Raw genomic sequence first — 26,310 nt, 5'->3', positions numbered from 1 at the left:
AAATTGGTCAAACAATGAAACAACGGATCTATTTATTTTCGTAGAGGAACAATTCAACAATTCAATAACAAAATGCAAAATTCTGAAAGATCGTTAATCGTGCATCTGAATCGTCACCTAACACCATTTCCAAACTTAGACGTACATGTTCATGGTAGAATAAGAGGCGAAAGTATAGATGTGATAGTTCCGTTAGGATACGGCAGGCATGAAGAATGTTTCCAGATTCCTTTGAGAATTCTAGATATTCCTAGATAATTCCAGAAAATTCATCCGGAAATTTTTCAGGCAACTCCTCCGGAAGTCCTCAGGGAATTTCTCCTAGCATGTCATAGGAAACTCCTCAGAGAAACCTCTCAGCGAATTACTCAGGAAATTTCTCAGGGATTCCTCCAGGAATTCCTCAGGGATTTCTTCGAGGATTCCTCCAGGTATTCTTCAGTGAATTCTTATGAAAATTCTTCAGGGAATTCCTCCATATATTCCTCCGAGAAATCCTATGGAAATTCCTACGGGAATTCTTCAGAGAATTCTTCTGGAAATTCCTCCGGGTATTCTTCCGGGATATTCTCAGGTAATTACTCCGGGAATTTCTAAAGGAATTCTTCCAGAAATTATTAAGACAATTCCTTTGAGAATTCTGGAAATTTCTCCGGGAGCTCCTCAAAAGATTCTTCCAGAAATCTCTCAGGTAATGTCTTCGGTAGTTCCTTAGGGAATTCCTATGACAAATCCTCCGGAAATCCTATGAGAATTTTTGCTTAAAATGTCTTAGGAAACTCCTCAGTGAATTCCTCCGGAAATCTCCCTGGAAATTCCTCAGGGAAATCCTCCGGAAATATCTCTGTGAGTTCCATAGAGAACTCAGGAATTTCGCAGGTAATTCTTCCAAGAACTCCTACGATAATTCTTCAGGAAATTTCTCCATGAATTCCCAGAAAATTCTGCAGGGATTCCTCCGGGAATGCTTAAGAGATTTTTTCGGGAATTCTTCAGTGAATTTATCCGAGAACTCCTCAGGGATTCAATGCAGAATGCCTCTGGAAATTACTCAGAGATTTCTCCGGGAATTCCTTAGGGATTTATCCGGGAATATATCAGGAAATTTCTCATGGAATTCCTCCGGGAATTGCTTTGGGATTTCCTCAACGAATTCTTCGACGAGGTCTTCTGGGAATTTCGCCAAAATTTTTTCAGGGAATTCCTTAGGGATTGTTCCGGAAGTTCTTCAGACTTCCTCCAAAAATTCCTCAGGGGTTCATCGCGGATTGTCAAACGGAATTCCTCAAGGAACTCCTTAAAGATTTTCTCCGGAAATCTCTCTGGAAATTTCTCAAGGAATTCATCCGGGAATTCCTCAGGGATTCATCCCGAAATGTCTCATGGAATTCCTCAAGGAACTTCTCAGAAAATTTCTCCGGTAATCTCTCTAGGAGTTGCTCAGGGATTTTTTCCGGTAGTCCCTCAAGGACTTCTCCGGGAATTTCTCTGGGATTTCTCCGGGAACACCTTCTTGAATTCTTCAGTGAACTCCTCCGGGAATGTTTCAGGGAATTCCTCAGGGAGCTCCTCCGGGAATTGCTCTGGGAATTCCTGAGAATTTCTTTCTGAGAAAATCTTTGAGAATTTTGCCAGCGTAACTTCAGTGAATTTCTCAGGGGTCCTTCCAGTAATTTTAGAGGGTTTTTCTCAGGGATTCATATCGAAATGTCTCATGGAATTCCTCAAGGAACTCTTCAGGAATTTTTTTGGAGGGTTTCGCCTAGATTTTCTCCGGGAATTCCTCCTGCAAATTCCTCCAGTGAATTTCTTCATGAATGTTTCAGAGAATTCTTCAGGAATTTCGCCGGGAATTTTTTAGGAATTCATCGCAGAATGCCTTATGGGATCCCTCAAGGAACTCCTCATAGAATTTCTCAGGGAATCTCTCTGGGAATTCTCCAAGGATTTTTCCCGGGAATTTCTCAGGGATTGCTCCGGGAATTCCTCCGTGGATTCTTCAGTGAGTTCCTCCAGGAATTTCTCAGGGAATTTCACCGGGAATTGCTCCGAAGACATTCCTGGAGGAATACACGGAGGAATTCACCGAAGAATTCCAAAAGGAATTCCAGTAGGAATTCTTGGAGAAATTCCTGAGAAATTGCCGGGGGAATCCATGAGGAATTCCCGGAGCAATCCCTGAGAAATTCCCGGAAAAAAACCTTGGAGAATTCCCAGGGAGATTCCCTGAGAAATTCTATGAGGAGTTCCTTGAGGAATCCCATAAGGCATTCTGCGATGAATTCCTAAAAAATTCCCGGCGAAATTCCTGAAGAATTCTCTGAAACATTCATGAAGAAATTCACTGGAGGAATTTGCAGGAGGAATTCCCGGAGAAAATCTAGGAGAAACCCTCAAAAAAAATTCCTGAAGAGTTCCTTGAGGAATTCCATGAGACATTTCGATATGAATCCTTGAGAAATCCCTCTAAAATTACTGGAAGGACCCCTGAGAAATTCACTGAAGTTACGCTGGCAAAATTCTCAAAGATTTTCTCAGAAAGAAATTCTCAGGAATTCCCAGAGCAATTCCCGGAGGAGCTCCCTGAGGAATTCCCTGAAACATTCCCGGAGGAGTTCACTGAAGAATTCAAGAAGGTGTTCCCGGAGAAATCCCAGAGAAATTCCCGGAGAAGTCCTTGAGGGACTACCGGAAAAAATCCCTGAGCAACTCCTAGAGAGATTACCGGAGAAATTTTCTGAGAAGTTCCTTGAGGAATTCCATGAGACATTTCGCGATGAATCCCTGAGGGTTTCCAGGAGGAATTCATTCATAAAGATTCCAGGTGGAATCCCTGGGAAATTTCCTGAAGAATCTCTGAGGAATTCACTGAAGAATTCCTGGCGAAATTCTAAAAGGACATCTCTAAAACGTTTCCTAAGAAAGTCCCAGAGATTCCCGTGGGAATTCCCTGAGCAATTTCCGGAGACATTCGCTGAGAAAAACTTCCGGAAAATTCCAGAGAAATTCCCTGAGACATTCCCGAAGGAGTTCACTAAAGAATTTCAGGAGGAATTCAAGAACGAATTTCTAAAAACGATACCGTAGTCTTATATCAAAATCGTGTCAACAGGAGAATGAATTACGTACATGTTTTACAGTTTAGGAAATATAATGCTTAATTTAATTTTCGGATTGGCTTTCCGTCACGGGTAATAGCGTTGACAATTTTACTTCATCACCAACGTTTCGATCCGGGAAATGAACGCCAATCCGAAAATTAAGTTACATCTTCACAGTCAAAATACACTAGCTATAATGCTTAATGTTGCACAATCCATGAAGATTCCCAGAGGAATTCCCTGAGATATTTCCGGAGAAATACACTGAAGAACTCCCGGAGGAATTTCCAAAAAATACTAGAAGTAATTCCGAAAGAATTCCCTGAGGGGTTCCTTGAGGAATTCCATCAGACATTCCGCGATGAATTTCTGAGAAATCCCTGAATAATTCCCAGAAGAATCCCTGAAGATTTAACCAAAGAATTTTTAGCGAAATTCTAAAAGGACTGCTCCGAAGAATTTCCTGAGGAATTCTCAGAGCAGTTCTCGGAGAAATTCCGTGAAACATTCCCTGAGACATTCCCGGAAGAATTCACTGAAGAATTCTAGGAGGAACTTCCGGAGAAATCCCTGCGAAATTCCCGGAGGAATCCTCTATCTCTTATCTCCTCTATCCTCATAAAAAATATGGTATAAAAATTCAAAGTACTCGCATGCAGTACATAAATTCATGAATTCAGTGGCCACTCGATTAGTGATAAAACTTTAATTTATTTATCAATTTCCAAACCAACTTGAGACAATAAACGTTTCGTTATGACATAACATCAGTAAAGTTAAATGAACTTTAATATTACAATCTTAAATGAAGCTTCAAATTTTTGAGGAAGGTTTGTTGCTATTTATTGTAGCTCTATTGATCATTCAAGTATATCGAGAATTGATTGAAAATGTTTCTTAACCATGCGTTTTTGTTAAAAGAACATCAAAAATATCGTACAAACTCGAAAAAAAGACAATATTTGTGTCCACCTGCTTCTATGGAGATGTGCCACCCCAACAAACAATTTAAGCTGAATAAGTTAGTTTTTTAGCTAAAGAAGACTATTTTTGGTTTAATAAGCACTTTATCAGCTTCCAATGTTTTATGGGATACTGCAATCCACATGAACTGAACTGATGCTGCTTCCTTCAAAGGGAACAAATTCAGTCGGCACGCCGCTACCGCAATATCGGCGCGAGTATTAAGTCTCCTCGTCGTAACCGTCGAGGCTGCGATCGTCGTGATTTATACCATCAACTGGAAAGTTATCTCTTTTTAGCCCCTTGCCAGTGCACTAAAGAGCTGCCTGGCACGCAACAGTATATATTGATATGGCGCCCAAGCCAGCTTGAATCCACGGAAAGCTATTGCCCGTAAAAGAAAAGCTTAATCGTCCTTTCATCGATTCACCCACTAGAAAATACGCCCACTCAACAGTTGCGTTTCGTGGTGGAAGAGTGATACGCATTGATACCCCTACAGTTAGACACCGATTTTCTCATCAACACGAAATGAAGCAATGGTGTTATCCTGGTGTTATCCAATTACAAATAACAACCAACATCAATGAACAATTTCAATTTTTTTACAATTACTTTCACCGTTGGTTTGTTGGTTTGTTGGTTTGACAACTTTTCTGCGATTCCAAATTCAGTGGACCTACTGGAAACCTTCGCTATTTTCAATTTATTTTAAGAGTGTAACTAAATACAATATGACAAAAAAGACAACGTCGATCCTTGAATTCAACACTTGACTCATGGATAAAATCAGAATCATCTCAGTCTAGTTGTCTAAGAGCTAAGAAGGCAACATTAAATCAGCCTTCAAGCCTTTGAAAATCGGTGTAGGTCGTAAGCAAATGGTTTAAAATTCTACATTACTTCGTTTATCGTTAATAAAAATAAAGTATGAACACGTGCACAAAACGAAAGACACCAGCGTCAGGTAGGTGTCGCCTGAAAAAGCCTCCAATGAAATATGACCGGATGGTGTGCTGTACTTTCTTTTTATCTTATTTCATGCGTGCATATTCCAATCGACTCAACATTTTTTCTTCCACGTAATAAGAGTAATATCTGAGGAGAACTCGCGGAAAATCGAAACGAACCGGCTGCTGCTCGATGCTTTTATCCACGATAACCAGCAATAGAATCGTTTGATGCTTCTATTTTTTTCTTACTTCATTCTTGCACTTTCCGGGACTCTATCTATACATCCTCTATTTCTTTTTACGACGGATTTCGGCTCGGATCGATCCGGCGGGTGCGGGTTTATCTTAGTCTGCTGCTAGGCTCCGTTTTCCGAACAACTGATGGTTGTTCAAGTCGTTTATTAGATAGCTTACTCTTCTTTATATTGTGTCCGCTTTTGTTATCGGAGAAGATTGGAATTTCTTGTAATATATTTTACGGTCCATACCCTCGCAGCTTGAAACGGAGCTTTCGGTTTAAGGTTGAAGGCCCTAAGTGTTTTGATATTTCGACATTCGCAAATTCCTGGTACTGTGTTAAATAAATTTATAGATCTGTTAATTTGTTCACTGCTCTGTATTCGTATTCTCTTATTCTTTTATCGCACTGAATGTTAACTAAATTCTTTTCTGATCAATAGGGACTGTCACTTTAATGTTTGAACTGATTAATCATTTATCAAAGCTTTAATAACCCACTTATCCATAATCTTCGTGCTTGGTCGAAAAGTGAACTTGATAGCATTTTTTTAAACGCTATAGTCTGCCGGGAATTCCCACAATTTTCTTCTTGTCAAACCCCCAGTGTATAAAACACAAACTGGGCCAAATGACAGTTTCATTTCGCTCCAAAATTTTGGTTAGACATCATTTCATGAACTCCAGTGAGCCACAGTACCGTGAAATTCTCCTCTTGTTCAAACGCACTCAACCATAATATCTCGGGCTACCCAACTGAGCGGCTCTGGCGATGCTCAAACTCTTTTATTACGCTGCGGAAACGCAGTGCCATCAGCCATCGAGTTCAAACTATCTGCCGGGCGGGACGGTAGCTAACCCTACCACAAGAACAAGCACAGTTGAATGAATTCGGTGCAAAAAGCGATGATTTACTACCGGACTCTGCCGGCACGTGGGTTCTGTTCGTTATGGCAGGTTAAGGTTTTTGGTCCGGTGGTCACCGAGGTCGTCGAGGTGGCGGCCTCTCTTCCCAAATGACGCTGCTGTCGTATTTAGGTAACTATCTGGCGTTTTGTCTGTCACCGAATGTAATGTCACAATTTGTCTTTGTATTACTCTTGGCTTGAGTGGAGTGACAGTTTGGCTCGACACCTCCTGCCCCCTTCTAAGCTGTTTTGTACGGAACACAATTTTACGGTTCGACCAGAATACCACCCATGAGCACCGTTTATGTCCGTTACCGTTACCCACCAACAATCTTTTTACGAGGTTGACCTCAATGTTTTTCTCATTTTGGTTCAATAGAACTTAGCACGAATCCCACCCACTGCCATTTCGGAAACATTAATAATAACGCGATTTCGACGTGGGTCTTTGAGTAGTGAGGATTTTCTGGGAGCTGGCTCTCGTCTCTCTTCATCAACTCTGATGGACATAAGAACGGAACCGTCGAGCGAATGAGCGAGCGGAACTGTGAAATGTGGGAAAACTTGTCGGTCACTGAATGGTTTTTATCTGGAAATGTTGCCACTGCATAGAAAGAGAGAGGGAAGAGAGGTCGCGGCTGACCCGAGTGATTGCAATATGAATGGAAATGAAATGAATGTAAATCATGGTTCTTCGCATTCACAAAATTGTTGGCCAGGAATGTTGGATCAAATGGCATGCTGACGGACTTTCACTTAGGGGTTTGGATCGGTGGAACGCGGCACACCATTATGTGATGGCCATTCGGAAGGGGTGGTCAACAGCCTTTTGAATGAAATGGATACGGAATCCTGTATGGTTTACTTCAGGTCAAATGGACTTCCATAAAAGTTAATATTTATTGCAAATGATATGCTTTATGTTCAGGCCTGATGTCCATAATTTTAGTCAATTCAGTAAACTGTATTTAAGATTATCTGTGCGATAGCAACAAAATCAAATGTATCATCAATGCTGCCGGTAAATAAATTCACGGGATTTATTATTTTGATTCCAAAGCATTGGACGAGTATGTTTCAGTTGCATAATATTTCAGATGAATGCAAAAAAAACAATCAAAGACCAAATGACACATATTTAAAAAGTTTTACAATCACCATTTGTTGACTGAGCAGTGGAATGATGAAGTTTTATCTCCACTATGCTAAAACGATTACAATTGCAATTTTAGGAACCTTTCCCAAATGCGAAATAATTTTATGGAAATTTGACTGTTTATACGCTATTTGAAGTTTGTCTGAAAATAATAATCAAAAGAGTAAATTCTCCCATGAATCCTAAACATATTTTTTCACGAATCCTGAAAAGACTCTTCAACAAATCCAGAAGGAAGGAACCCTGAAAGGATTCTTCAATGCATCGAGAAAGGATTCTGAAACGAATCGTGTAATGATTCTTCTACGAATCCTGAAAGGATTCTTCTACGAATCCTGAAAGGATTCTTCAACGAATCCTGAAAGGATTCTTTAACGAATCCTGAAAGGATTCTTTAACGAATCCTGAAAGGATTCTTCAACGAATCCTGAAAGGATTCTTCAACGAATCCTGAAAGGATTCTTCAACGAATCCTGAAAGGATTCTTCAACGAATCCTGAAAGGATTCTTCAACGAATCCTGAAAGGATTCTTCAACGAATCCTGAAAGGATTCTTCAACGAATCCTGAAAGGATTCTTCAACGAATCCTGAAAGGATTCTTCAACGAATCCTGAAAGGATTCTTCAACGAATCCTGAAAGGATTCTTCAACGAATCCTGAAAGGATTCTTCAACGAATCCTGAAAGGATTCTTCAACGAATCCTGAAAGGATTCTTCAACGAATCCTGAAAGGATTCTTCAACGAATCCTGAAAGGATTCTTCAACGAATCCTGAAAGGATTCTTCAACGAATCCTGAAAGGATTCTTCAACGAATCCTGAAAGGATTCTTCAACGAATCCTGAAAGGATTCTTCAACGAATCCTGAAAGGATTCTTCAACGAATCCTGAAAGGATTCTTCAACGAATCCTGAAAGGATTCTTCAACGAATCCTGAAAGGATTCTTCAACGAATCCTGAAAGGATTCTTCAACGAATCCTGAAAGGATTCTTCAACGAATCCTGAAAGGATTCTTCAACGAATCCTGAAAGGATTCTTCAACGAATCCTGAAAGGATTCTTCAACGAATCCTGAAAGGATTCTTCAACGAATCCTGAAAGGATTCTTCAACGAATCCTGAAAGGATTCTTCAACGAATCCTGAAAGGATTCTTCAACGAATCCTGAAAGGATTCTTCAACGAATCCTGAAAGGATTCTTCAACGAATCCTGAAAGGATTCTTCAACGAATCCTGAAAGGATTCTTCAACGAATCCTGAAAGGATTCTTCAACGAATCCTGAAAGGATTCTTCAACGAATTCTGAAAGGATTCTTCAACGAATCCTGAAAGGATTCTTCAACGAATCCTGAAAGGATTCTTCAACGAATCCTGAAAGGATTCTTCAACGAATCCTGAAAGGATTCTTCAACGAATCCTGAAAGGATTCTTCAACGAATCCTGAAAGGATTCTTCAACGAATCCTGAAAGGATTCTTCAACGAATCCTGAAAGGATTCTTCAACGAATCCTGAAAGGATTCTTCAACGAATCCTGAAAGGATTCTTCAACGAATCCTGAAAGGATTCTTCAACGAATCCTGAAAGGATTCTTCAACGAATCCTGAAAGGATTCTTCAACGAATCCTGAAAGGATTCTTCAACGAATCCTGAAAGGATTCTTCAACGAATCCTGAAAGGATTCTTCAACGAATCCTGAAAGGATTCTTCAACGAATCCTGAAAGGATTCTTCAACGAATCCTGAAAGGATTCTTCAACGAATCCTGAAAGGATTCTTCAACGAATCCTGAAAGGATTCTTCAACGAATCCTGAAAGGATTCTTCAACGAATCCTGAAAGGATTCTTCAACGAATCCTGAAAGGATTCTTCAACGAATCCTGAAAGGATTCTTCAACGAATCCTGAAAGGATTCTTCAACGAATCCTGAAAGGATTCTTCAACGAATCCTGAAAGGATTCTTCAACGAATCCTGAAAGGATTCTTCAACGAATCCTGAAAGGATTCTTCAACGAATCCTGAAAGGATTCTTCAACGAATCCTGAAAGGATTCTTCAACGAATCCTGAAAGGATTCTTCAACGAATCCTGAAAGGATTCTTCAACGAATCCTGAAAGGATTCTTCAACGAATCCTGAAAGGATTCTTCAACGAATCCTGAAAGGATTCTTCAACGAATCCTGAAAGGATTCTTCAACGAATCCTGAAAGGATTCTTCAACGAATCCTGAAGGATTCTTCAACGAATCCTGGAAGGATTCTTCAACGAATCCTGGAAGGATTCTTCAACGAATCCTGGAAGGATTCTTCAACGAATCCTGGAAGGATTCTTCAACGAATCCTGGAAGGATTCTTCAACGAATCCTGGAAGGATTCTTCAACGAATCCTGGAAGGATTCTTCAACGAATCCTGGAAGGATTCTTCAACGAATCCTGGAAGGATTCTTCAACGAATCCTGGAAGGATTCTTCAACGAATCCTGGAAGGATTCTTCAACGAATCCTGGAAGGATTCTTCAACGAATCCTGAAAGGATTCTTCAACGAATCCTGAAAGGATTCTTCAACGAATCCTGAAAGGATTCTTCAACGAATCCTGAAAGGATTCTTCAACGAATCCTGAAAGGATTCTTCAACGAATCCTGAAAGGATTCTTCAACGAATCCTGAAAGGATTCTTCAACGAATCCTGAAAGGATTCTTCAACGAATCCTGAAACGATTCTTCAACGAATCCTGAAAGGATTCTTCAACGAATCCTGAAAGTATTCTTCAACGAATCCTGAAAGTATTCTTCAACGAATCCTGAAAGGATTCTTCAACGAATCCTGAAAGGATTCTTCAACGAATCCTGGAAGGATTCTTCAACGAATCCTGGCAAGGATTCTTCAACGAATCCTGGCAAGGATTCTTCAACGAATCCTGGCAAGGATTCTTCAACGAATCCTGGCAAGGATTCTTCAACGAATCCTGGCAAGGATTCTTCAACGAATCCTGGAAGGATTCTTCCACGAATCCTGGATGGATTCACCACGAGTTTTAAGAAGCACTTTCCTTTGAATCCTTTAAGGACTCATACTTGAATCATGAAGATTCATCAATGTTTGCAAGATTACTCCGCGCATTCTATCGGAATGAACAAATCCAGGAAGAACCACTCAACAAATCTTTCTCTTATTCGATAGCGTTGAAGTCTGCTGGGAGATTTCTGAAATTTCAGTAAGCTTGGCTGTAAGACGGAAAGTAGTTTGCTGAAAATCGGCTGACATATTACATGATGAAGTTCAATTTTGATATTTATCGATCGATTTTGCTGATTTAGAAAAAAAAACTTTTAAAATCCACGTACGTTAGATATTCAATAAAAATATGAGTGAATTTCTGTGGTTCTCCTTTAAAAAGATTGTTTTTTGTTGATACTATAATATTTACGTACACTTAGTCGGAGAAAAGCAGAAATCGAAACTTAATAGGTACGCAAGAACCCAGGAAAATTCGAATACTGTAATAATTTTCCTCTAGACTACTTCAATGTCGCATCTACTGAATTACAGCAGTGGAAGTCTGCGTACAACACGTTTCAAGATTAAACAAATATACGATTTAATATTACAACTATTGGAGACATGCTAGTTCAACTATCAATCCTGATTTAAGACACCATAGAACGATCAAAACTTGCTCTTCTAAAAATGAATTATGGCATCAACTATCCCCGATATACTCCTCGTCGTCTTCCTGTTTTCCATTTTTCTAGGCACAAGCACCACACAGTTGGATGTGGCCCCGCCACGTATATAGGAAGCAGTTTCCTCAGCTGTCGATGGAAGAATTGAGCGTTCATAGCTAAGTCGTGGCTTGCACCTACACTTCGAACAGTAAGTAGCACAACGCTCGTCCGTGTCGACGGGATGCTCTCTTTTCGAGTAAGCATTGTACATACCACCATTCACCAACAGCTGGAGGTGAGTACCAGACAGTAACAGCAGCTAATAAAATATTGAATAATAGATTGAGCCAGCTTGATTACATTATACGTGCCGGTGGAATATCAGACCCGCAGCAGGAGCAGCAGCAACTGAAGAACCCAACCAGGACAGTAGTATCGGTGTGGAGCGTTTCTCTATTATCAATTGACGCGACGCGGTACTGCCGGGAGCTAAGTGGACCCCTAATGGCGACAACGTCGACGACGACGGGTATATTCCTCATTCTCATCGCATCGGATCGTGTCGTCGAGAAGTGGCAGCGGGTGGGAAATTCTTTTGTTGGCCAACAGTGCACCAATCGGTCTGGATCACCACCCGTCGTCGTCGTCGTCTGCATATTTTTAGCACCAGAGATTTGCTGGATATCGTGGTTAGGTTGGGTGGCTAGTCCATCGGTTCGGCTGGTGGTGAGTTGAATAATGTGAAGACTGATGCACTCTGTCTGATAAGTAGATCTATCTTCCTAATCCCATTGCTGTTCTTGGGGTTGATTCACGGGATTTGATGATATATAGAGCGGAAGAAGTACGCAATCCGCGAACAACTTAATTATTTTTGAACGATTTTAAAGTTAAAATTAACCAAATCAAAGCAAATCAGCACACGCCTAAAGAAATGTTACACAACTATGTTTTGTTGGAGATCTAGTTTAGTTCATACTGGTCCATATGCGTTCAAAACGATTGAAGTTAATACACGTTAATAAACACGCTCGTCACTTGGAAGCTTTTTTTTCTCTAAAAGAGCAATATTAAAATTTAAATTCAAGACGCTCTAATTTCCTATACAATCACATTGTCATTAATTATTACGGTTTGCAGATGTCGTGGATCTTTTCGCTAAAGGACGATATGCAGTTTGTAGTAGATTTTAAAAGAGTACAGATACTTTTTCCTTGTTATATTTTTTCCAAACGTTAATTGAAAAGAAGTTGATGAAGCAACAAACCATGCGTCTCCATCTGCGTCCTTCGTGTCTGTTGGTGATTCACCAATGATGAACAGTTTTTATAATCCTACCTGGCCTGCTCTGTGGAGGTCACAAGTTTCCTTGAAAAACACTAGATGAGACACAAACATATTGAACTGTTGAAATCATGGTATTATACATTATATGAACATAAAACATGCGAATGACATCAATGTGCTAACCTCGTTAATTCACAAGCGATGAACTTTAATTCCGATCACATCCTTGTTGTGAGCGAGTTTCATGTACGGTTGTCAACTGCATCGAATGAAATAAGTACCTCGGCATTGTCAGTGGAACCAAAAAAAAAGCATTCAAAGTATTCCAGAAACCGGTTTTCTGGCGTAACAAATACTAATCGTTTCGACAGCCTTCTTAGGCCTATATGGACGGAAGCAAGGCGGTGCACATTCCAATTTATTTTTCACTAGAACACTTGATGAGCGATTAGGAGGGCAAACGGTACCATTATTCCAAATGCTCTTGGGATTTGCCAACTCAATATAGAACAACAAAAGAGTATTCTGCTGATTGTTGTTTTGTAATTCATAAACAATCTTTACTTCTGAATACAAAGCATTAATCTAATCGAATCGAAATAATCGATATCGATTAGATGTCTAAAAACAACCCAAGTCTATTCCGTTTCCCATAAATTAGTTCAAGGTCATCGGATGTGTAATACGAACATCTCCTTGGAAATAACCGTCGCGACAACGACCTCATTATCATATAAATTAGACATCTCCAAGTCGATCGAAATGCCGACGAAGACTACACAAGGAGCGACAATTTCTTCGAATTTGCAATTTACCTGATTTCCTGGCTGCTATCACTTTTCCGGTGTTGCCATTCTTCACTGGGTATCCTTCGCAGCAGCACATTCACGTTTACCGAGGACGAGCGCCCAAGATTTATCGCTCTATTAACTGGAAACGAATGAAACTGAGAGCGCTTTCGGCTGCCACCTAATTTCCAACAGGAGCTATAAAAGCCACCAACACCAATCAATTGTGCCGGCGGACCCTTTCCCACTGGACAAACAATAAACACAGGAACCCTTTTTTTTTTGGTCGATCTGCCATGTAGCCACTTAGCACACGGACTACTGCCCTCCAATCGAACCCACCCGTGCGATGTATTTTCGAGAAATAACCTTATCCCCCAATAGATTGCCCCAACTAATACACAATTTCGCTACGGCACGGTATGCCAACCTACCGGTTGGGTGGGTGGACGACTTCAGATGTATCCACGGCCCATCAAATCTAGATCTGTGTTGAACAATCCCCTTGTCTAGGAAAATCGGGTAACACTTTTTTCGACGTTTCCGGTTGTGCTGATTCCATCTGTATTCTAGGGAAAATTCCAACTTTGATGCTATAGGGGTAGGATAAAAGTGAGGAGATTTTCTTTATTTTTCACAATCTTCAATCCGGTATATACTTGCGCCGGTGTAACTTAATGAATGAAGGGATTTTGTATCCAGTGCTCTACCCTTGAATAAATAAGACAAACTTTGAAATGATTTTCAACAGTTTATAGTGCCGGCAATTATGTATGTGAATGAAAATATTGCTTTTTATTAGAGAAGATCCATAAAGTACGTCACCCAAAAAATGGTAATATTCACGATTTTTATAATAATTCTCTAAAAAAAATGTATGGTTCTTCACGCTTCTCGGAACCCTCCTCCCTCTTAAAAGCGTGGCGAAATGGCCTTTACTTAAAGTTTATTATTTTGATGAAATTATTTCTGAGCGTCTTGAAAGAAATTTTAAACAATTTTAAGATTCTTTTCTTACATTCACTTACACTATGATTAATGAATGAAAATTCATCATCTTGGAAGTAAATGGAAGAAAAGAATATTATAATTGTTTATTACTTACTTGATACTTGATGGGTTACAGCTCTTCGATGAACCTACGCCGAATGGAGTATCCTTCTCCACTGGACTCGATCCTGGGCCAATCGTTTCCAGTCGCCCTGAACATTGAGCGTCCTCAGGTCCTCTTCAACTGCAAAAAGCCATCGTGTACGCTGCTTTCCACGAAGCCTGCGGCCTCTTCCGGGTTCTCTACTAAATATTATCTTTGCTTGACGTTCTTCCGGCATACGAACAACGTGACCAGCTAACCGTAATCTGCCGTGTAGAATAAGCTTAATAATATCCAGCCCTTTATACACCTGGTACAATTCGTGATTCATGCTACGCCGCCAGATACCGTTCTCCTGTTCATTGCCGAGTATTGTCCGCAGCACCTTACGCTCAAACACTTCGAAAGCTCTCCGATCAGTCTCCTTTAACGTCCATGTTTCATGGCCGTATAAAGCCACCGGAAGAATCAGACTAGTATACAGCGAGAGTTTTAAAGTCCGTAATAAGCCCTATCAACGAAGAAGTCCGTAATAAGCCCTATTTGCAGCTACAATTCGCCGGAAAACCATGTTCAAGCATAATTTGCCATAATTCATTCCGTTTCACTGAATCGTACGCCGCCTTTTAAATCAATAAACAAATGATGTGTCTGCAAGTTGTACTCTCGGAATTTATCAAGGATTTGTCTCAGGGTAAACATTTGATCCGTCGTTGATCGGCCCTCACGAAAACCTGCCTGGTATTCGCCGACGAAGGACTCTTCAAGTGGTCTCAATCTGTTGAACAGAATACGGGACATAATTTTATACGCCGAATTAAGGAGGGTTATTCCTCGGTAATTAGCGCACTCCAGTCTGTGCCCTTTCTTAAAGAGAAGGCAAATGAGGCCGTCCAACCAGCTAGCAATCATTTCCTTGTTTTCCCATATTTTCGACATAATATGGTGCAGAACTTCATAAAGCTACTCACTGCCATGTTTGAGAAGTTCAGCCGGGAGCTGGTCTTTCCCCGCAATCTTATTGTTTTCAGCTTTTTTAACCTCATCTAGTGTAAGCGACTCCACAGCTTGTCCATCGTCGCTAATATTTATTCTGTTCACCGATGCACCGTCACTTCCACTATTCAACAAAGTCTCGAAGTGTTGCTTGCACCTGGCAGCCACTTCGGTTTTATCTGTCAGCAAATTCCCTTGTTGGTCGTTGCACATGACGGGAGACGGCGCTGTCTTTCTCCGCACGCCATTGACAGACTCATAGAATCTCCCCATATCGTTCTGCTCCATTTTTTCCTGCGCCTCGCTAATCACAGTTTAAACACATTTTCCAGAAAACAGATATAAAATCGTTTTCGCGTAGTTCTTTATGCAATTTCCACCCATATAAAAGGGGCCAACTTTTGACTCATCCACCGTCGACTACTGAATGTAAGTGTGATCGGTCATCAATCAGTTCCGTGAGTTCCGAGAAATTTATAAGCTGACGACTATTTTGGGATTGTATGACATTTGCCAGAAAACCATTTACCAGAATCAATTTGCCAGAATGATTTCTGCCAGAAACCCATTTGCTAGAATGGACCGTATGCCAGAAAGCCATTCCCAGAATAAACAATTTGCCAGAAAGTAATCTACCAGAATGTAATTTGTCAGAATGTAATTGCAATTCCCCAGAAATAGTAAAACTGTAAATTTAGATTATTATTGGTGGCTAAAGAATAGAAAAAGAATTATATGAAGAAGGTAATTTTGCATAACGTAGATTTGGCATTATTTACTAATGAAGGGATTTTCGATATAATTATTTTCATGAAAGGAAGACAGATGGATACTATTTATCAAAAAAAACATTCACATTTGTCTAATACCCAAAAAACTGTTTACGTATGGATCTCATATTTCTTCGCCTCATTCCAAATGCAGACCTCATTCCTCAGACCTCACCATTGCCTTAATCCGGGCAAGCACCTGCTTTTAAAGAAGAGATTACATTCTTAATTCAGACAAGCGCCTCCTGGCAAACGTCTATTTTTAAAGAAGGGATCACATCGACCATTGTCATAACCCGGGTAAGCACCTACGGTACTTTTAAAGAGGGTATCACATCCACCATTACCTTAATCCAGATAATTGGAAATTTTTTTGGAAGGAATCATACCCGCCATTGACCTAATCCGGGCAAACACTTATTTGAAAGAAAGGATCACATCCGCATTTGCCTTGATCCAGGCAAGCGGTTATACCCGGCTTATGTATATGCTTGCTTACGTCTTATGTATAAATTACGTATTTTCAATTCCATTATCGACCGGTGTGGTGTTATATTCTTAACTAGAAAACACCTATAAAACAACAATAAAGCAAAATTATGAAGAATATCCCTTATGCCAAATGACCCTCCTTTTTGACGGTGTTGGCAGTTATGCCAAAAGTTCATGGAGCTATTAAAAAAACAAGAGCACCATTTTCGACCAGAGGTCGTACAGACTGAATACTCAACACCTAGCATTAGACAATGGACAGGACACATAACACCCAGTAGACCAGTGGAGAATTTTTCGATCACGAAAAGTTTTCTTTTTACCGGGGCAGAAATCGAATCCGCACTCCCTAGCACATGCGTCTAGACGATTGACGACGCTAACCGGTCGGCCACGAAGCACGTTATGATTTATCCCGGATAGAAAACGTGTCATTGATAACAAAACATGATATTAACTTGTATGAAATAAGAGTAAAAATAACAAGCGAAAATAACAAAAAAAAATTCTCCGAAATATCATAATAATATCGGGATTTGCTATTAACAAGAACAAACTAATAGCTCAAGATATTGATAAGTTCTTGTTAATGGTAAATCCTGATATTTTTATGATATTTTGATGCAATTTTTTGTTATTTTCACTTGTTATTTTTACTCTTATTTCATACAACCTAATATCATGTTTTGTTATCAATATCACGTTTTATGCAGCCCAATGGGGTTGTACGCAAGGGTGACGTTGAGATACGTAGCTGTATGTATTGTATATTATTTCTAGACCAACATTTGAAAAGGACATAGGATAATATTGGATATAGCTATGTTTATAGACAAGGAACCGAAAAAAATAAATTTTGGCTGTTATGCCCTTTTCAAATGTTGGTCCAGATCACTGTTGGCAAAAAAATCAATTCTTTTATTTTTCACAATTTTTAACAATTAAGCACGCCGGTGTACGTGCGCCCGCTTGGCTCCGGAGTGCACCATTTTGACAGATCGAAGTGACATTTAGAAAATTCTCTCTTGATTTGTTGCGAATGAATTTTCTGCAGCAATCGCCTCCGACGACCGAAACCGTTCCTGATAGATTACCGCTTCAACCATTTCCGACGAAGAAGCACCCGCCATTAAGTCAGTCTAAACCTCATGGCTCATAATAGAAAAGTCCATCGGCTGTCAACGGTATTTGGTGGTCATCCTGGCAATTATTTGACAAAATACAGTAACCATAGGGATCTCTAATCAGCCTTGCGAGCAAAGGCGTAGGATCAGTGCCGCGAAATGTCGTGAATGTTAGCCAACAGTCACCTAATACTAATGACACAGTGGTGGTATTCTGCACCGTGGTACTACTGCGGTAGGGGAAGAGGCCCCAAAACGCCCCCCGGGCCAAACGACTTTCGGATATTCCCTTATATTTATCATGTTTGAGATAGCCGTAATAAAACTAGACGTGAAATTATGTAGGATAGGCCTACATAAAAAGTGTCAAAATAAAAGATAGGATTCCACATTTTGATGAAAAATCTAACATTTCGGCGAGGCAAAACGCCCTAGTGGAACTATCCTACAATGTACTCGCGTCTTTACGCACTGTCCATACCAGAATGCTGATGTGCCGACGCATGGTACGTTGTTCCCTAAGAGCTGCCTGCTAAAAGGCGTTTTGCCTCATGAGTTTTCCGGCAACGAAACATCACCACTTTTTTAAATGTGAATATTATCAATATGATTGAGATTTTTTTTCTAATTTTAATATGGCATCAGCTGGCTATATTGTTTAACTGTTGCGTGAGCTAGAAACACCCATGAAAATTGTTATAGCTGAGGCATAAAAGCAGTCTATGCTTAACTAGGGCATATTGCCCCTCCTTGTACCACAAGTCTTCTTCGTTGGCATTGCATCCCCCACTGGGACATTGCCGCCTCGCAGCTTATTAGTGTTCATTAAGCACTTCCACAGTTATTAACTGCGAAGTTTCTAAGCCAAGTTACCATTTCTGCATTCGTATATCATGAGGCTAACACGATGATACTTTATGCCCAGGGAAGTCGAGACAATTTCCAATCCGAAAATTGCCTAGACCGGCACCGGGAATCGAACCCAGCCACCCTCAGCATGGTCTTGCTTTGTAGCCGCGCATCTTACCGCACGGCTAAGGAGGGCCCCTGTACCACAAGTGTGTATTTAATATAAGTGGAATTCGAATATCACTCCCCACTGTGACACGGCATAAAGTACACGCTAAAGTGAAACATCCCAGTGGCTGGGTCGTTTGTACCCGGATTTTTTCCGATATTATTTTTCTTCTTCTTTTTCTTCGGCGGCTCTACACATTCCAACTGGAACTTTTTTTTTTTTGTATCTTTATTAAAGAGACTTTCAGCCCGAGGCTGGCTCGTCTCCGAGCTCCAACTGGAACTTGGCCTGCTTTTCAACTTAGTATTGTTATAGCATTTCCTCGGTTATTAATTGAAAGCTTTTCTATGACTGCCATTGCATGTGTATGTATCTTGTGTGGCAGGTACAACGGATACACTATGCCCAGGGTGTCGAGAAAGTTTCCAACCCGAAAACATCCTAGACCGAACCGAGAATCGTACTTGCCATCTCCGGATTGGCAATCCTATGCCTTTGCTCGCAGGGCTACTGGAGACCAATATAAGCAGTTGTCAAAATCTGGGTATGTCAACATAATAGATCTGAGTCAGACGAACCCGAAATATGGGTCGGTCGATTTTGTCCGGCGTCGAAGTCGCATGCCGGAGTAAATGTTGATGATTTTCGATGAATGCAGCAGGAAACAGGTGAGAATGGTTGAATTTATCATTGCGGAACATTTTCGGCACAGCCGGCAAATGATGTGGTTGAAAAAATTGTTTTTATTTAATATTTATTACACAATAATAATTTTCTGGAGCGAAAAGAGCTGGGTACTGTTTACCCAGATTTTCGCTTGTACTGTTACCCAGATTTGAATCAGGTACCCTTACCCATATTAGAGTAACCACGGTTTTGCTTGTGAAGACATTTTGAAGACTTTTTAAAATATTTGAAGACTTTTTAAAATATTTGAAGACTTACCAATATTATAAAATATAAATGAAGACAAACAATAAACCAGTGAATATAAAATACAATTTTATTATGTACTTATAAATTGTGCCACTCTCATATGCAAATTATAGAAATGTTACAAAAGCTATAATAGTCTTTGTCTTGGGATTAAATAAAAACTCAAACAAAACCAATAAACTTACACAAACGTACAAACGAACTTAACTTTTAGTTGGGTGAAGTTTTAAAAAAATCCCGAAGGCAGAATTCGTTTAAATTTTCCTTGGCGGTGGCAGCGTTTTCAACGTACCTTTAAAAAGGTATTTCGATCATTACATCGGAACGCAATGGCCGATCAAACTTATTTTTAACGCCAAAAATAGACTGAGTTTTTCTATGACTTGATTTATTCCATTCAACCGTTGAGCTAAATTTTTTTTTCTAAATTTTTTCTGAATTCATGTGATCTGTTCGACATTTCCATGTGACATTCCTTTCAATTTCTAGTGGATTTTTGAAAAATTTTCAGTGAATAAATTTAGAAGAATTTTCCGTATAAAATAAGGATGATTTTTGATGAAAATAATAAGGAATTTCTCGTATAAATAATCACAATCCATACGTTAAACCTAACTTCGGAAGTGGTGCGCTGTTTTCATTTGGTGATGTGCTATACAGCGCACCACTTCCGAAATTAGGAACGTATGGGTTGTGAGAAAAATCCAATTTCGATAGCGGCAATAATTCGATTTTCTACTGAATTTATAATACAATCGTGGACATTTATGATGATTTCCGTATGGAGAAACAAAGGAAATCCTCCAAAATTGGAACGGGAAATTCTTCTTAATTTCTTAAGTTTTTTTACTAGGTTCTTGCGAGCAAATCTTCTGTACTCCCAAAATTTTAATTTTCACAAGAAAATTGCCTAATTAATTTCTAAAGACAATTCTTACGAATGTCGACAAGAAATTGAAATTGTTCTTGAATGAATATTTCTCAAAATTTCCACGGCAATTTTTTACAAAAAAATATTCTCAAAAGAAGTTGAAAAAAAAAGATTCCACAAAACATCCGGTGGAATTTTAATAAAAGACTCAGTAGAAGATTCAGATGAAACTTATAGTTATGCAATCTAGTTAAATTCTTCCTGGGATTCTTTTGGTAATTCTTCAAGAAATATCTTTGAACATTCGAGGATTTTCTCTGAGGTCTGTCTCATTTGGAGAATTAAACTGAAATTAAACTTAAAAGTGACAGGCATTTTTATGACCGGGGGATTGTTTTTTCGAATTGTCACTTTAAATTTTAATTCACCAAATGAAACAGAATTCCTACGAATTACTCCAAGAAAACCGTTATGGAATTCTTTTTGAAATTCCTCCTGAAGTTCCTCCAGTAATTTGTCTGGAAGTTTCAAGGATTTCTCCGAAAAATCATCCAGGAATTCCTTTAGAATTTCCTCTAGGAGCTCCTCCGTAACTTCGTCCAGAAATTCCTGCGAAAGCTTATCGTAGAATTCCTTCGGAAGTTCCCCCAGAAGTTCCTCCAGAAATTCCTCCGGTAGTTCCTTCACGAATTTCTCCAGCAGTTCTTCCAGGAATTCTTCTGAACATTGCTCAGTGAATCCCTTCGGAAGTTTCTCCAGGAATTCCTTTGGAAGTTTCTCCAAGAACGCCTCTTGAAGTATACTCTGCGGAATTTCTCCTGGATTTCTTTCGGAAGTTTCTGCAACAATACCTCAAGAAGTTCCATGTTCTTAAGAATTCATCCAGAACTTCCTCAAAGAATTCCTTCGGAAGTTTCCTCATATTTTTTTCAGAAATTCCACTGGAAATTCATTCAATAATACCTCAGGAATATCCTACAGGAATTCATCAGGAAAATCCTTTAGGCATTTCTCCAAAAAAAATCTCCGGAATTCATCCTTTCTACATGATTTTTTTCTTGAGTTCATCCAGGAATTCCTCCTGAAATTCCTCCTGAAGTTCCTCTGTAAGGAAATAACTCTTGGCGACTGTGGAAAACTTATTTGAAAATCAAGTCGTGTGTGTAACACTACCATTCTAACAACGAAACAAGCTTCAAATCCTTGAAAAAGGTAAAATAAATTACCGAAACCGTCGGATGCAGAAGTAAATCTGTTTTTGCTACTTTACAAGACTGCAACGGCCGAAAACGACTTGATTTTCAAATTCCTCTGTAAGTTCAGTCAGAAATCTATGTAGAAGATCCTTCAGGAAATCCTTTGGAATTCCTCCGAAGGAAATTCCTTCAGGAGTCTTCCAGTAGATCCTTCAGGAATTCCTCCAAAAGCTCCATTAGGAATTTATCCGAAGGTTCCTTCAGAGAATCCTTTAGAAGTTTTTTCAAGTATTTCAAAGTAAATTTCAAATCCCTACAGGGAATGCTTCTGAAAAGAAGTTCGAAAGAATTCCTCGCGGAAATTCAGTTTAAAAAAATTGTAGAAAGCATGTTCTCCTGAATTCTAACAATTTGAATGCTAAAAAAAGAAAAAATCCACATCAATACAACAAGGAGATGATTTTATTTTTATTTATTTATTAAACATATTGGATTTTGAAATTTCTCTCTGAAAATCCTAATTTTAATATTGAAGACATTTGAAGACATTTTTACTCGACTGTGAAGACTTTTGAAAATATCATCTGGCATCCCAGGTTGCATTGCAGGGATGATGCAAAACAAATGCATAGTTTATGGAGCCTATGGAGTTTATGGTGCAGTTTTCTCTATACCCAGCTGTGCACGATTGTCATGAAATTCAAATATGCTCCTATCGTGTAATCCGTGACAATCAGCAAAAAAGGGTGAGACAAAAAACGAAGTAAAATAGCGATTCATTTTCGGTTGCTATGAGTGACATAGTGATTGGTACGGTTATGGCTCGCTGCACTGCGTAGGATTGTCAATCTGGAAATGGCGAGTTCAATTCCTGATCTGGGTTGGGATGTCTTCGGGAGGAAAAAAATCCCTGATTCCATTTTAACAACATGCGTACGATTCCCAACAGATCCTTCCAATCTGTATGCTTTAATGATGATACAAACTTTGTAGGTTGGACATTTGAATAGGTGGTATAATCGTACACCCGCCTGAAACGTGAGGAAACAAAAGTCGAACTGACGACTGATGGTGAATACTCAAAGACAAAATATATGCAAGTGGTCGGCTAACAACTTTAGCCGTGAAATACGAATACGAACTGAAGTACGTTAAATACTGATACGAACTACGAAAGCTCAATTAAATAAAACTAGGAAATAAACATTCATTCCAAATAAAACATAACTCTCTTATCCAAATCAAGAAACAATCAGATTCCAAACAAATCACAAAACGTATATAAATAAAAAGTAATACACATTGATACGTGGGATGCTTTCTCCCGTGAAATTAATTGCCCCAAACTGCTGCGGACCAGGTAGAGCGATTCGTTTTCATTTCATTTAGTTCCGATAAATGGTAAATACTTCTCCAATATCAACGAATCATTCACCCGCAGTTAGACAAAAAAAACACACACACAACTTTTCAATTGTTTGCACCGACAGCTAACTAACGGGATATCATCCGTAGTAATTAAATCGAACGTCGCCCCCAGGCCAACGTTACCCATGTTCGCCTCTTCTGTGAACAGTCAGTGAACTCGGTGCCCCGATCGTCCTCCCATGCATAAATCAAGCCTACGTTCTCAAAACGAAAAAAACAATCAACGCCACAGTAGTAACAATCAATCCGGCACTCTCCAATCGAGTAGGCTTACGCCTATGCCGGAAAAGTCCACCCCAAAATACGCAGACTGTCCTCGCTGAGGGCTACAACCAACCAACCCCGGCTACGATGGTAAGGACGGTTATACGACAAAGCACCGCGCATCATCATTTCCATCGGATTTCAATCAGTTGGAATCATTTCCAGATACCTACTCGTCAATTGATGTGGAAAACGCCCAACTTCGTTTCGTACTCGTTTTCCGCAAAAAAGAAATACAAAAGATGAAAATGTTGACCTAGTCCAACCGCACCGATCGAGTCGACACTAGACACTGACTCTGGTGTCCTGGTGCCCCACAACTGTCGAGTGGCCTGGCTGAAGATTCGAGCTGGAGAAAATGCTCCGCTCTGTTCAGCTACTGACTGAGATGAATCGCACCCATATAGTCCTCCAGCCCAATTGGGTTCATCCAAGTGGGGAGCCAGCCATCATCATCACCATCATCCGCCTCATCCACGCTGGGGTGACATGTGATGCGCGCCGCCTTCGGAGAAGGAGAGCGACCTTGCATTCCTCCACGTGGTGCAGTGAGTGAGCAGCATGGCGAGACCGATGCGATGGTGAGAGATTGCTGCAATGGGGAGTCTACACCTAGGTCAGGATATCCTCTGTGCAATCGGGCCCGGAGAATGAAAAACCCCACTGAAGGTGTTTCTAGTATGCTCAACGAATGGAGAGACCAAAACAAAAATGGATTAAGAAGAGGTTGTGGGTGGGTGGACGAGGAAATGAAAAACATAGAATTGAGCATTGTGAGAGGAAGTTGTAGATGATGGGAGAGAATCATTTGTAATTAGAGATTGAGAGGAGCGCAGAAAAATGCTGTCAGTTAACTTAGAAGTTTTGATTAATTGGTTTCTCTTATAAGCAGTGCGATGTGGTCAAATTCATCATACATATTCGTAATGCATAAATCTTGAAATCAAATTCTGGGTAGGTATGGTATATGGCTAGAACCTTAGCCTATCATACTCTACCGGTGGATGCATAATTGCCCACACGCTTAAAATCAATAACACAGAGATATGTTTGCTTCACACAAAACGGACCTAATGTAGAACAACACCTAGATGAGCGACAGTTACACAGACACAAAAATAGCTCGTGTAGTTTTATTGAAGCTTGGATTTCAATATTTTCAACAGTATTTGGTTTCTCATGAAACAAGGAATCTGTACAAATGTTTACATGTTAAAAAGGACCGTTATCACGACCGTACGAGGCATTTTTGTCCCTGTGTAGCTGTCGTTCATCTAGGTGTTGTTCTGCATTAGGCCCGTTTTGTGTGAAGCAAACACATATCTGTGTTATTGATTTTAAGCGTGCATGTATATAAAGAATTACAGCAAATATAGGACAATTATGCTTTCACCGGCAGTGCTGTGGTTAAGCACATTCCTAGACCAACAATTGAAAAAGGCGTAACAGCCAGAAACTATTCCTTCTTATTCTTTGTCTACATATATAGCTTTATATGTAGACGAAGAATCAAAAAGATTAAATTTTGGCTGTTACGCTCTTTTCAAATGTTAGTCTAGATTTATCGTTGTAAATCTTCATACCTATATTGAAGTAATAATCATGCCACCAGACGGCTTGATTACTTTTGGTTATTACGTCAAGTAGTCAAAAACAACAATAATTGTGCACAATCTCTTATTTATGCCATCAAAAGATTCGAGCGAAAAGTATTTTATGATTGGTAAATTTTCCTAATCAGCCCATGATTTTTCAGCCCATGAAATGTTGATGCATTATTCACTATGAATCGATTGTAAAAGCCAAAATAAAAATCTTAAGCTGTATTTTGGCAACGAGTGCTTCAAATATTGTCCAAAAAAGTTTTGGTTAATCGGCTGTACTAATGAAAATTGCGAATTTTGAATGCTAAAATAGTGACTGAGGGTCGTCAAGATTCGAGTCCCATCGAAGGGAAGTGGTTACCTCCAACATATTTTTCAAATCAATATCTTCCACATAGAGTAGAGTGGGGCAAGAGTGCGCGTGGGGTAAGAGTACGTTTTCGATTTTTTTAAGAAATAAAAAAAGATAAACTAGCACCAGCGCATCAGTTTGACAGGTATTCTGGCCAACTATTATCATGTGTAATTGTAAACGATTTGAATAAACAACAAGGGAGATATGGAGTTAGATAACTTTATGGTCAGTTTGCTAAAAATAATTGGGTTTCCGCAACTAGTATTTCATTACCATATATACGTTCAATCAGGTGAACATTATATCATTTCGATAACGTATTGTATAGAGTACTTTATGGTGCAGAACACCAATCCGATTGGTTTTCCCCAAGAAGTCAAAACCATTACTTGATTAACTGTGGGGTAAAAGTACGCATGAACCGGTGGGGCAAGAGTACGCATATGAATCTTCAAGTTATGATGTCAAACCCGTATCTCCGGCCGAAATAAGACTTCTTCCACTGGGTAACATAAAGGAAGAGTATACAAGTCATCGATACTGATTTGATAAGCAGAAGCTTGCTTCATAAGGGCCACATGATCGATTGAAAACTAAGTGCGTACTCTTACCCACTCTACTCTAATGTACATATTCACATATGAGTGTTCAGAACATAGTAAAATAGTGTGATTGTTATCCGTTCATCTAATGTGCAAACATAATTAAGCCCGTTCAGAAAACTTATTGGGCAAAAGAAAGAAAAAACTCTTACAAAGCCTGCCTGCTCAAGGACAATCCTCACGGAATCCAAAACTGAAAGCGCTCGCGTTTTCAAGGGCGCCTCATTCAAAACGAAAGCCACGCACAACTGTCATTTCTCGCGCTTAGTTTCATAGGGGCGTAACTGTATTGATCAATTTCTCTTAATTGATTTTATATTTTGTTAATAACTCAATTGTTTCAAAAGCTACAACCGTGATTATCGATTCTGGTGCAAGATACAATCATCCTTCACACGCCAAACCATTAAATCATCGATGAACTAGCGCAATTTGGTACAATAATAAAAAGAAAACATCAACGAAGAGAAATCAATCTATACAGTTACGGCCCTATGAAACTAAGCGC

The sequence above is a fragment of the Armigeres subalbatus genome, chromosome 2 (genome assembly GCF_024139115.2).
Source record: "Armigeres subalbatus isolate Guangzhou_Male chromosome 2, GZ_Asu_2, whole genome shotgun sequence".
NCBI classification, from domain to species: Eukaryota; Metazoa; Arthropoda; class Insecta; order Diptera; family Culicidae; genus Armigeres; species Armigeres subalbatus.
The sequence above is the reverse complement of the archived record's forward strand: the minus strand, read 5'-3'. Positions refer to the sequence as shown.